At 33.7% G+C, this 13,915-nt stretch overlaps 1 long non-coding RNA gene across 1 annotated transcript in view; it reads right to left on the bottom strand.

Moving 5' to 3' along the window:
* LOC140604136 (uncharacterized) overlaps positions 1–13,915 on the bottom strand; it is a 265,137-nt gene that overhangs the window by 32,369 nt on the left and 218,853 nt on the right. The gene's annotated exons all lie outside the window — the stretch shown is intronic.

Here is a 13,915-nt window from a genome sequence, read left to right as displayed (position 1 = left end):
GGGACTACATTAAAAACAAACAAACAAACAAACAAACAAACAAAAACCTTCTGCATGGCAAAAGAAACAATCAACTAAACTAAAAGGCAACCTACTGAATGGGAGAAAGTATTTGCAAATAACATATCCAGTAATGGGTTAGTATCCTAAATATAACACTGAACACCCAAAAAGTAAATAATCCAATTAAAGAATAAGCGAAGACATAAATAGACATTTATCCAAAGAAGATATACAGATGGCCAACATGCACATGAAAAGATCCTCAGTGTCACTCATCATCATCAGCTCATTCATCATCAGGGAAATTCAAAACAATACCACAATAAGATATCACCTCACACTAGTCAGAGTAGCTAAAATCAACAACTCAGGAAACAACAGGTATTGTTGAGGATGTGGAGGGAAGAGAACCCACTGGTACTGTTGGTGGAATGCAAACTGGTTCACCCATTGTGGAAAACAATATGGAGTTTCCTCAAAAAGTTGAAAATAGAACTATTTTAGGATCCAGCAATCATACAATATATTTACCCAAAGAATACAAAAATACTGATTCAAAGGGATACATTCACCCTGACATTTATAGCACCATTATCTACAATAGCCAAATTATGGATAAAGCTCAAGTGTCTACTAATTGATGCATGGATAAAAGATAATGGTATATTTATACAATAGAATATCACTCAGCCATAAAAAGAATGAGATCTTGCCATTTGTAATGACGTGAAGAGAACTAGAGAGTATTATGCTAAGCAAAATAAGTCAGAGAAAGACAAATACCATATGATTTCATTCATATGTGGAATTTAAAAAAACAAAACAAATGCACAAAGGGGAAAAAAAAAGAAAAGAAAAGAGAGGTAAGTCAAGAAATCACTCTTAACTATAGAGAACAAATTGACGGTTACCAAAAGGAGAGGTAGGTAGGGGGATGGGTGAAGTAGGTGATGGGGATTAAGGAGGGCACTTGTGATAAGCATCACATATTGTATGGAAGTATTGAATCACTATATTGTACACCTGAAATTAATATTACTCTGTATGTAAACTAATTGGAATTTAAACACAAACTTTAAAAAATTTAAAAACTAATCACTTCATCCATCCCCTCTTCATTTTCTCCAATTTTTAAAAAAATGTTAGAAGGAAGCAATATAAATAATTCTACAAATAACATTAGCATGCAAATTCACCAGTTACTAATACTTGCCATTTTCATTTCCTGTCTTTCTAGATAATAAAACAATATAGAAATGTGTTGTTCAGGACGTCTGGGTGACTCAGTTGGTTGAGTGTCAAACTCTTGGTTTCAGCTCAGGTCATGATCTCATCAGTTGTGGAATGAAGCCTCGCCTTGGGCTCCCTGTTCAGTGGCAAGTTGGCTTGAAGATTCTCTCCCTCTGCCCCTCCCCCACTCCAATAGATAAATAAATCTTTAAAGAAAAAAAAGAAATGCTTGGATGTACTTGGTTAGTCCTTTGAGAGTACTGAAAGCCACCGTCCCTCTCTCTATAAAAAAAAAAGAAAGTACACATATACAGACACATATAACATTGCCTAAAATTTCTTATAATGGATTACATAGACCCCATTTTAAGCACCCTGTAGGAAAATTATCTAGGCAATTTGACTCAAATCTCTCTTTCCCTGAAGCCATATCACGAGGGCAGAAAACATTTTAAAAAACGCTTTAAGTTAAAAAAAATATAAACTACTCTATGAAGTGGTCTTTTTTGTAGATTTCTCCTACTGTCAAAAAGTTTTTCCTTTGCTTAAACAGAAAGTGATCTCCCTATATGTCCCATCACCTATTTCTATTTATTGAGATCTTAAAGATTTAGATTTAGTTCCTCATTCATGGCATAGTCTTTCAAATACTTGAAGGCATCTCTTGGAAATCTCATCATTAGTTTTTATAATTACTTACATAATACTATAGTAATTTACCTGTTTGTTCTATTTATTTGCCAATTGGTATTTTAATTCTTACAAGTGGATCTTCACAACTGATTCCAAAAATCTGATAACATGTTATAAGTATACTCCTGTGTTCTGGAAATACTGATTAATTTTGTTTGGCTGGGAATACATCCTCTACGAAGGGGAATAGTAAGAAATGAATCTAGAAATTACATTGCGGTAAGCTCCTGAAGGGGCTTTCATGTTTCCAAGTACTTTATATTTTATTCTATGGCTAATAAGAAACTGTTTTTGCTTTAAACAGGATTTTCTTATGATTACAGCCACACTTTGGAATAATTACTTTGACAGTGGTATGCAATTTGGACTGGAAAGTGTAGAGAAGGCACTTAAAAAATGCTGAATGAAGAAAGGCAGGCAAAAGTTCAATTAAGAGGCTCATATAATTGCATTACTGAAAAACAATAAAGTTCTGAACTTTATGTCAGTGATGATAGAAATATAAATTACACACATGATGGAGCTATCAAAGAGGGAAAGTCAATAATAGCCAATTACCTGGTTGAAAATTTTAAAATGAAGTAAGAATTTCTTTTTTGTGTGTTTTTACTGACACCACCAACAGAAAAGATAAATCAGAACAGGATTTGGGGCACTTGGGTGACTCAGTGGTTTTAGCATCCAACCCTGGATTTTGGTTTAGGTCATGATCTAAGGATCCTGGGATCAAGCCTCGTGCTGGTTCCACACTCAGCAAGGAGTCTGCTTGAGATTCTCTCCCTCTCCATCTGTCCCTCCCCCTACTTGTGCTCTCTCTCACTCTCAAGTAATTTCTTTTTTTTTAAGAGCAGGATTGGGTAGAGGGGAGAAAGATGATAACAATTGTAATTATAATAACTATGTCATTAATATGCTCAAACATGGTTCTAAGTACTTTATCAGTATTAAATTTTGTAAATTTTACATTTTACTGTATGATAAATACCATTATTATTGCCATTTTACAGATGAGGAAACTGACACACATGATTAGGAAATCTGCTGAAGTTCATTCAGGCAGTAAGTCATAAAAGCAAGATTTTAAATCGATATAGTCTAGTGCAAAAGTCTGTACTCTTAACTCATTGTGCCATACTGCCTCTATATGACAGTCCAGATTATTATTCAAATAGTTCTTACAATAATAAAACCCTCTAATTTTCAAGAATATATTTAAAGCCTTTAAGAAAATTATTATAGCCAGAACATAAAATTATTATTAGAAGCAGCATTTCTCATAGTGCACCTCTGGCTCAGATCTATGTCTCTCTTTAATCAAGGTTAGTAGGTGGAGATTAACCTCTTCAGTGATGTGTGTCGAGTAGCAGAATGGAGCTATGCTGGAAAGCATAAAATTCTCCTTATCCCATGCAAATCAGTGAGGTATTATTTCTGATTTTATTAACATCCACAAAATATTAGTCCTTTTTTATTAGGTATATTATTAATTTCCTTTTCCCACCAAATATCCTAAAAATATTAATACCAGCTGATGACTAATACTTTCCAACTTTCTGAGCTAGTACAGTGACAGAGCTCTTGCCAAGTAGAAAAAACAAAACAAAAAAATTATTGGAAATATGTCTCAGACCAAAAGAATACCTCATGAACTATAATCAATGTTAATTCAGTAATATGTTGGTCTCATATTTTATATTAGATCTATGTCAGCCCCAAATCTCTATGAAACGAGGTGTAGAATATTTTACATGAGGTAAGAAACAAATAAATGCATATTTGAATAAATAAGCTGGCTAGAACTAAAACTTCTCACTATTTGGGAATTGAAAGGAAGGTAAGAGAAGAAGAATTTAAATAATGTTAAGTATATGGCTATATGGCCAAAGTCAATCACACACTGACTGCTTAATTAGTTAAATTTCAACCCTCAATTCATTTCTCAGTAATTGTACGTTAAGTTCATTACATGCAATATCTCATTTTATGCCTAAAACAAATGATTTATGAATTATTAGCAGTTTCTCATTGACACATGATGTGAGTGAAATTATTTCATCCACATGAGACCCAATATTAAAGCAATATAGTGAGTCATGGAATGCACAGATTTCCTAATGAAAGATATGAAGTTAAAGGGGAAAAAACACTATTTCCTCTTTTTCAATGTTGATGAGGGCTCTCTGTGACTGTAGTTGCTACAGCCACAATTCAGGTCAAATATTTATCCCAATACTACAAAGTTTATATTATCACATATATTTTTTCCTGTACTTTATATTTGTACAGAAAACCTGTTAGGGGATCCCTGGGTGGCTTGGCGGCTTAGCGCCTGCCTTTGGCCCAGGGTGTGATCCTGGAGTCCTGGGATCAAATCCCACATCAGGCTCCCTGTGTGGAGCCTGCTTCTCTCTCTCTCTCTCTCTCTCTCTCTCTCTCTCTCTCTCCAATGAATAAATAAATAAAACCTTTAAAAAAAACTTTTAAAGTTTAGGATGATGAGAAATGTAATCTCAGTTAATATTTCAAGGTTAGCTTTTTTTCTTAACAACTGAGAAAAAAATATATTACTCCTACCTCAAATTAGGCAATTTCGGAACTGAGATAAACATATGGGATAAAAGTCAGAAATATTAAATAATAGTATATAGCATATTGCAGTTTAGAGTTTAAAATGCCACACTGAGAGCATCTAGGTTTCCAGGAATGAGGTGTTATAATTACACTATGTATATCAATTTCAAAGACTCAAGGTGAATAAACAAAAAGTCTACTGTAATATGGGTGCTGAGTAATTGAAATAATATTGAGCTATAGTATACTACATCTTCAGGAACTTATAGATCGTTTTGTTTAGGTCTCTCTCTCTCTTTTAAAAAGATTTTATTTATTTACTCATGAGGGACACAGAGAGAGGGCAGAGACACAGGCAGAGGCAGAAGCAGGCTCCTTGAGAGGGAGTCTGCTGTGAAATTCGATTCCAGGAACCCAGATTCACGCCCTGCACCAAACGCAGATGCTTAACTCCTGAGCCACCCAGGTGTCCCTCTGTGTGTGTGTGTGTGTGTGTGTGTGTGTGTGTTTTAAGTTTGGTTTAGATTTTAACTCAAAGAGAAGTTGCTTATTCTGTATCTAGATTTTCTAAGAGAAATTTCAAGTCAACTATTTTACTTCTGCTTATTTTAAAAATCCAAAATTCGTTCTGAAAAATGCACCATGTTTATTTACCTATGAGCATTTCTCTTCAACTTGCATTATTCAAAAGAAAATTAAGTCAATTTGTATGATTAATTCATCAAATATAACTTCATATTTAACAGAACTTCAAAGTATGCAGCATTATAAGAAAAAATAAAAATTATAAAAAGCTCTACTCTTCACCTCCCAGGAATCTAACTTGCATAAGTACTCAGAATTTTATTTTCTACTGCCTATCTACCTATCTATCATATTTCTCTCTCTTCTTACCTACCTATTATCTAACTATCTTCTCAAACATATCCTTTAAGTTGGATTAAAAGTGGAGAGTGACAAAGCCACTATCAATTCTCCCAATTTTCCTATTAAACAATCTTAAATTTAGGTAGACAGAAATTGATCTAATTAAAAATTCATTTTTTTCCCCCAGGCCACTGTGTTCCAAGGCCAGAGAGGTTTGAGGGAATGAGGAATATGATATAATTCTGGCTAATGATATGTAGCAGAGTATGTTGGGTATTTCTGTAAAATCTTTATTTGTTAAAAGTTGACAAATGTAAAGATTGCTTTTTCTCTTCCTATTCCCCACTCCCTTACCCCTCCTGCTCCTCTTCCTTCATCTTCTTCCTCTTCCTCTTCTCTCCTTCTTCTTGCATTGAATATGGATATGATGGCTGGACCTACAGCAACCATCTTGAAATCATAAGGGAAAGTAGTAACAACCAAAATTATAAAAGGTAAATATTAAATAATAGCAGATTTTAGGCAAAGTAATGAAATACTAGTCAGATACATATCATTTATATGAAAATGTTTTTGGCAAGGACACATTATATTGCAAAAGTTATAAATAGTGTACAAAATATCCACAAAGGTAATACTGTTTTGTAAACATATAAAGAGGAAAAAAAAATGTAGAGAGTCTGAGTATTCCCTGGGAGTGGAATAAAAAACTAGGGGTGATAGAAGTGGTTTATACCCGATGCAGCCAATAATGGGTTGTGTTCTTAATTATAGGTCTTAAAATCAGTAATAAAGTTAACCAAAAGCTAATAAGTGATTTATTGCTAACATGTACCAGCTTATTTTTGTTTGTTTGGCAGAAATGATATTTTCAAAGGATAGAAAACTTGGAAAATAAGAATATAATTTTACAAATGTCATTTGTAATCATCCCACCAAATTTTCCTCCATTTTTGTCATACCACTTCAAATGAAGTGGCTCAAAACAACAATTTGTCATTGTTTCATTTCAATATTACGTGGGTCAAGGGATCCCTGGGTGGCGCAGCGGTTTGGCGCCTGCCTTTGGCCCAGGGCGCGATCCTGGAGACCCGGGATCGAATCCCACATCGGGCTCCCGGTGCATGGAGCCTGCTTCTCCCTCTGCCTATGTCTCTGCCTCTCTCTCTCTCACTGTGTGACTATCATAAATAAATAAATAAAATTAAAAAAAAAATATATGGGTCCATAGGCTTATCTCACCTCTATAACATTTGAGGCCTCTGCAGGGATAATGTGAATGATGGGGCTGCTGGAGCTTCTCTCTGTCTCTGTCTGTCTCTCTTTCCTCCATGCCCCTCATGACCTCTCTCCATGTGGTTACTTTGCGCTCTGTATGACCATCACATGGAATGATCCTACTTCTTAAATGAAAGTTCAGGGCTTCCTCCCCACCCACCCCACCACAAAAAAAAAAAAAAGAAAAAGAAAAAAAAAGAAAAAAGAAAAAAGAAAGAAAGAAAAGAAAGAAAAGAAAAGAAAAGAAAAGAAAAGAAAAGAAAAGAAAGAAAAGAAAAGAAAGAAATAAAAGAAAAGAAAAGAAGGAAAAAAAGAAAAGAAGAAAGAAAAGAAAAAAAGAAAAGAAAGAAAAGAAAAGAAAAGAAAAAAAGAAAAGAAAAAAAGAAAAGAAAAGAAAAGAAAAGAAAAGAAAAGAAAAGAAAAGAAAAGAAAAGAAAAGAAAAGAAAAGAAAAGAAACTGACAAGCCTTTTAAAGGTTAGGTCCCAAACTGTCCAGCATCTTCAAAGCTTGGATTCAAGAAAATGGGATATAGTCTCCACCTTTCCACAGAAGGGATGTCAAAGAATTCCCTGGCCATTTTTTATGTGTCACCACATTTATATATGTGTTTATTCAAGTATTTGATTAAATGGCCAGATATCTTTCATTCAAAATGAAACTCAATATAGGTTAATGAAAAAAAAAACTCTAATAAAAAAAAGAAGTATACAATAAATTGTCAGATTGATAGAGAAGATTAAAAAGAGGCAGTAAATATATTGGCTAATTTAACTGAAACAACCACAGTTAGTTATCAAGCAAGGCTAGAGTGTTCAAATCATATTCTCTTTCTTTCACCTGCTCTTTCATGATGGAATATCTCAAACATAGAGACTTTGTCATAAGGCAATACCTATAACAACACTGTAGCTTGGAAAGAAGGGTGTCTGGTTAGTCAGCCTGAACCACAGAACCAACCCTGTGGCTAGAGAGAAGGGGCCATGTAATTTTATTGCCAGCCTCATGAGGTGAAACAAGTATATTTCAAAAGGATGCATTAGACATTAGTTTTTATGAAAATTTATGTTCACATACTTTAAAAGGAATATAGGTATTGTAATAATATTATCAACAATAAAAGATATTTTAACCTTCTACATGGATTTCCTGTTTGTATTATTTGTATTCTGAATTAATACCTGCGATTAGGTAGAATTATAGTTATTTTAAATATAAGAAAATTAACAGTACTTATTACAGTTTAAATAACAATAACTGTGACTTGAACATATGCCATGGAAATGTATCTCAAGATTTTATATAAAGTAATGATTTTCAAAATACCATTATAGCTTGTTAAATATGCACAGAGAATTAAATCATAAAGATAGAGAATCACAGAGTAGAAGGTAGGTATCTCCCCCATCTGAGCATTAGCCCAAGCAGCCAGACCAACTACTGACTTTTTTCTAGGTCAGCCTTAAATAGTTTCACTAGAAAGTTAAAAATCACTCCCTGTCAACCATTACCCATCAGCACTAACATCAAGCAGAGGAGAGATGATAGTCGAAATGAAGGTCTTCAGATAGAACAAAACCTACTGCAACATGGATTATTCTCAATATCTCCCCAGTTGGAGAACTTTAAAGCCCATGGGTGAATCAGGTTTCTGAGTCCAGTCCAATTAGTACTTGTGTTGCATTCACTGTTTTCCACATCAAGGAGACCTATGTGCTAGGGAATTTCCAGAAATATCTTTCAAATGAAGAGAGGTTAAGAAATAAAATGTGGCATACCTGAATTTGTCCCCATAACCTATACATGGGTTTGTTTCAAGAATCTGACAGTTTTGATCAAACGCAAACTTAGGAATAGTAGTGAGTATCAAAGATGATGTTTTTGTTAGTAGTTAGTAGCTCATAAATGGGATTATATGCTGTTAGGATGATGCTGGTGAGAGAAAGAGTGAATTGTAACAATTAGAAAAGAACAAAAAAGCAGTTCTAGGAGTTGAAGAAGATGTAATTGATGAAACATGTCATATGCCATTACCCAATTGAAAACAATCTTTAATAGTCATTTAGATCAATGCTTTTCAAACGGTGCTACCAGCATCCAGGGCTCTTCAGCTGTTGAGATAAGTCAAGAAAGAGTTACTGGGTGATTGGAATTTTTCATATACACTTCAAAGTCCAAAGCAAATCCATCTGGATCAAAATAATTTTGTTTTGTATTAATATATGTGGGTGGATGTGCATGAAGATTTTATTTGAAGGGAAGAGTCTATAGCTATAAAAATATAGAAATTACTGAGCTAGACCAAATACTCTTCAAATATTAATATGGATTTAGTTATAAATGCCATGTCATTGTAAATACTACATTCATTATGATGAATGTATATCAGAGATTTTTAAAGGATATAAGACATATTTCAAATTTACTTATTGAACAAGGTTTTAGGCCTCATTAAAGTATTATATTAATAATATTTTAATGAAATAAATATGATTGATCTTGCAGTTTATTTCTGACCATTTTTATTTAGAAATTTGTGGCTTAACAATTCGAGCCTTAATACATTTTACAACTGTATTTTAATAACTCTCATTCCTGAAAAATATACTTGAAAGCTGTATAGGTCTAAAAGGAAGACCATTGATAGCTGTGATGACTTTGTGCTTGTCAGCATATTTATCTTAAACAACCAAGTGTTCACAGATTTTTTTGACATGTTGCTAATAAATAATAAACTAATAGAATGTTCGTTTGTTTTTAAATTGTTAGTAAACTGACTTAAGTATCTCCTGAATCTTTTAATTTAGATTTTTTAAAGAGATAAGACACTTATATTTTCAATAATCTTTTTTATTTTTATGTGCATTATATAAGAGATTTTAAAGGTATTATTAATCTTATGACAATAAAATCACATAACTGGCACAACTCCAAACACCTGTTTTCAAAATGACACTGTCCATTGCATGAGTTTCTTTTTATTTTTTTTAGTTTAATTTTTTTAAGATTTTATTTATTTATTCATAAGAGACACACACACACACACACAGAGGGAGACAGAGAGAGAGAGAGAGGCAGAGACACAGACAGAGAAGTATTCTCCATGCAGGAAACCTGATGTGGGACTTGATCCTGGGACTCCAGGATCATGACCTGGGCTGAAGGCAGGTGCCAAACTGCTGAGCCACCCAGGGATCCCAAGTTTCTTTTTAAAAGCATTAGCTTTCTCACTCATTGTAAAAAAGTAACTTTTATGTTGAAAGAACAGAACTTTTATACTTTTTCTCAGTTATAATAGCTCAATAGGTTATTATTAATAGTCCCTTGTCATTCTACAAAATGTCAACAGATTCAGAGCAATATTTTTTTGTAAAAGAAGAATACATAATTCATATTTAACTTGGCAAGTTGTCTTTTAGGGACTACACAGAGGTAACTAGTAAAATGTTGGGCTATATAAGGTTTTTATGATATCTTGATAGAAATATAATACAATTTATAATTTAAATGTGTTTTATTATAACACTAACCACATTTAGGAAATGTTGGTATACAAGTATAGTATATTGAATAAGCTAAAAGTGTATGCCAGTGAAAGCAAAGTGGCACAGCCTTTGCATCCGTGAGAACACATGCTCTATGAAATGAGCAAGAGTTCTGATGAAAGCCATGTATTAAATTGTAAAAACTGAATGCTGTCATGATTTAGGTAAAAATTATATAAATATGATCCTTTTTTTAAAGGTTTTATTTATTTTATTTGAGAAAGAGGAGGGTAGAGAAGCAGGCTCTCTGCTGAGCAGATAACCGATGCACGGCTAGATCCCAGGACCCCAAGATCATGACCTGAGCTGAAGGCAGACACTTAACAGACTGAGCCACCCAGATGCCCTAAATAAAATCTAATATTTCTTCCTATACTTATACAAAACATATAATAAATACACTGATGCATATGCTTGCCTCTGTGCAGACAACAATATTCTGTCAACAGTCCATACCTATTTGATTGCTGTGAGAATTCAGCCTATATGCCATTAACAGAGAGAGTAAATCTCATTAAGTTGGAGCTCAAAAAGCTTTATGTGCTCCCCCTTGGCTAAAGATAATGTGCAGATGACTCACCATAGCAATCATGGCTCCTATTTTCATATCTAAATCAGCCTCTCCCCGTGACCTTCCCTAGAAAAATTAATTATATGCATCGGTCATATCCAGAGACTTTTAACTGGATGTGGCCTATGTTTTCCCACCTTGGGGCTGGTGCTATTTTAATTCCTTCTGCGTCTCTTTTACAATCATCACTGCTTCTACAAACCCTACTTCCCTCAAATATACCACATCTTTTCCTCATTTTTGTTCCCCTGAATTAGAACTGCTGATTATGTGTATGTTTATGTATATGTGCGTGGCTGTGTGTGTGTTTTAACAACACAGAGTGCACTGTCATTAGTTTTATATGACCATGGGAATGTGTCCTTTCTCTACTATATTAAAAGGGAGGATCATGCCTTGCTCATGTTTATGTTCTAATATCCCTGGATTAGCAATAAGTAAGGAATAGCTTGTCAACTTCTTAGCTTTCTAAGAAGCTGATGCCAGTTCAGCATCAGGAACAATATTAAATTGTCTTTCCGTGTTATTTACTTTTTTTATACACTGTTATTTTATATATAATTCTTTTGTATAGCGATAATATTGTTTTTATAAAGTTAGGATGACTATTTTCCTAGATGAATTACAGTTAACATAAGAAACTACAAATACTTTTGTAATAATGTAAGATCATAAAGGGAAAATGCATAAAAATCTTTAATTACAGAAGGAAATGCTCTAGTATTTTTATATATACAATGAGGGAAACATCCTGTACCATAATTATTAAGCATTGATAGGTACAATGCCCAATTTTACTACCTATCCAAGCGCATAAAATAAATAAACCCTGAACTTGACATTCCAGAGACCTACTTACAAAATCTTGGAAGATAATAATGTATTTTTAAAGTCATTTAATAAGCATTCAGCTACATCTCTTTTTTGAAATAAGATTTTTCCAATTAAATTGAAGAAGTGAAAATGGTTTATGCTTTTATTTGATGTGATAACCCCACATGTCAGAGTTAATGGCATACAATTCCAGATAACACAAAGAAATAGACTAGCTTTAGGGTATTTTTTTCTGATATACAGTTTTTTTATTATAATAAATATTTCTTTATTAAAACCTCATGTTATCTGTTGATTGAAAGTACATTAGATTAACAGCAGACATTGAAAGCACTAGATTTTAAAGTGGGTTGTTACAAAACACTTCACTGACATGAGTATTGAATTTAGAGAATTGCTTGAGAAACCCATTGGGGTAAAGATGTGATATGTGTGTATACACACACACACACACACACACACACACACTGGAAAATAATCTTTAAAAAATCTTTTAAAAATCTCTAAAAAATAATCTTCAAAAATAATCTTTAAAAATCTTTAAAAATTTCTGTCATCTCATAATATTTATTTATTATTTATTTATTCTTTTTAAAGATGTTTTTAAAATTTATTTATTTATGAAATACAGAGAGAAAGAGAGGCAGAGACACAGACAGAAGGAGAAGCAGGCTCCATGCAGGAAGCCTGACGTGGGACTTGATCCCATGGCTCCAGGATCAGGCCTTGGGCTGAAGGCAGCACTAAACCACTGAGCCACCCGGGCTGCCCATCATAATCTTTTATTTAAATGGTACAGTTTATTGACCATTACTGTTATTGCCTATTGACTTAGTATTCTAAGGTCAGCAACTAACATTTTGAAAAGCAGAAACATGAATAGGAATGAAATATTTGGTCTCAACAATGGAATGGAGTTCTCCTAGTTAAAGATTATCAAAATGTTTGTTTGACCAGAAAAAAAGAAAAATGATTTGTTCAACATGAGCAGTTGTCTCTTGGATTCTTGAATCATTGGTGACCTTACAATGAATCTTTGGTGGATTTACTGCTCAGGATAAAAAATCTGAGATCTAAAATCGTGGTTTTAAAAAAGGCTTCACCTCTCAACACTGAATGTGCCTGTCTGAAAAAAGAATATCCCTAGAAATATTAGTAAGTGTATAAGAAGCCTCTCTAAAGCTGCTTTAAGGGCATATGTTTTGAAATGTACCGAAGTAATTTATGGTGGAGGCAAATACTTTAGTTTCTCTCAATTCTAAAGAGAGGATTAAAGTGTACAATATGAAAATGGTGAGCATATTAGTCCCATTCTCCTATTCAAGATTTCAAAACATTTATAATGTATGTAGACATTCTGCTCCAGTGGGAAATATCAGAAAAATTTTCTGACTTGACTTTTTCATTTCTTATCTTTTAAGTAAATATCAACTGACTGTCTAACATATGTTAGTTACAGGGCTTAATTCGAAGATAAGTCTCATGACCTAATTTCAAGGAGCACCAATCCTAGTAGAGGAGATAAATGTAATGATCACAAATGTGTACAGAGTATGTGAACAGGAAGAGGGAACAGGGATTCCAAACTGAAGTTAGTTAGAAACAGCTTACCCAAGGAAATGCCAGGCTGAATTTCAGTAGGTGAATAAGGATTATTTATTTAGACCCAGAGAGAAGAGGATATTCCAGAAAAAAAAAAAAAAAAGATAATAATATTGTATGGAAGTGTTGAATTACTATATTGTACATCTGAAATTAATATTATAATGTTAACTAATTGGACTTTATTTATTTAATTAATTTATTCTTGAGAGACACACACAGAGAGAGGCAGAGACATAGGCAGAGGGAGATGCAGGTTCCCCATACGGAGCCGGATGTGGGACTCAATCCCAGGACCCCGGGATCACGACCAGAGCTGAAGGCAGACCCTCAACCACTAAGCCACCCAGGTGCCCAACTAACTGGAATTTAAATAAAAACTGAAAAGGAAAAGATAGCAAATGCCAATATATATATATGGCATATTATACTTGGGAGAAACCAAATAGGGCTTCAGAAACATAAAATGTAAGGTACCACATGATGGGTCTGAGAAATAGCACATCGTGACCACCTTTGAATGTTATGTAAATTGCCCTATAAGTGGGAGAAAATCATAGCCATGCTTTTAAATTGCATTTTTGAATGATACCTTGTGGCTTTGTAAACTGAATTTGAATGGAGAAAGGAGAAAGCAGGAAGACTGCTAAAACGGAAAAATAAAAATAAGGCCCTGGGCTGTGTTGGGAGGGCTGTGTGTTTGTTTCTAAAGAATTGGTCATT

The sequence above is a fragment of the Canis lupus genome, chromosome 14 (genome assembly GCF_048164855.1).
Source record: "Canis lupus baileyi chromosome 14, mCanLup2.hap1, whole genome shotgun sequence".
In the NCBI taxonomy this organism is placed as follows: Eukaryota; Metazoa; Chordata; class Mammalia; order Carnivora; family Canidae; genus Canis; species Canis lupus.
Note: the sequence above shows the minus strand (reverse complement) of the source record. Positions and strands in the feature narration are given on the sequence as shown.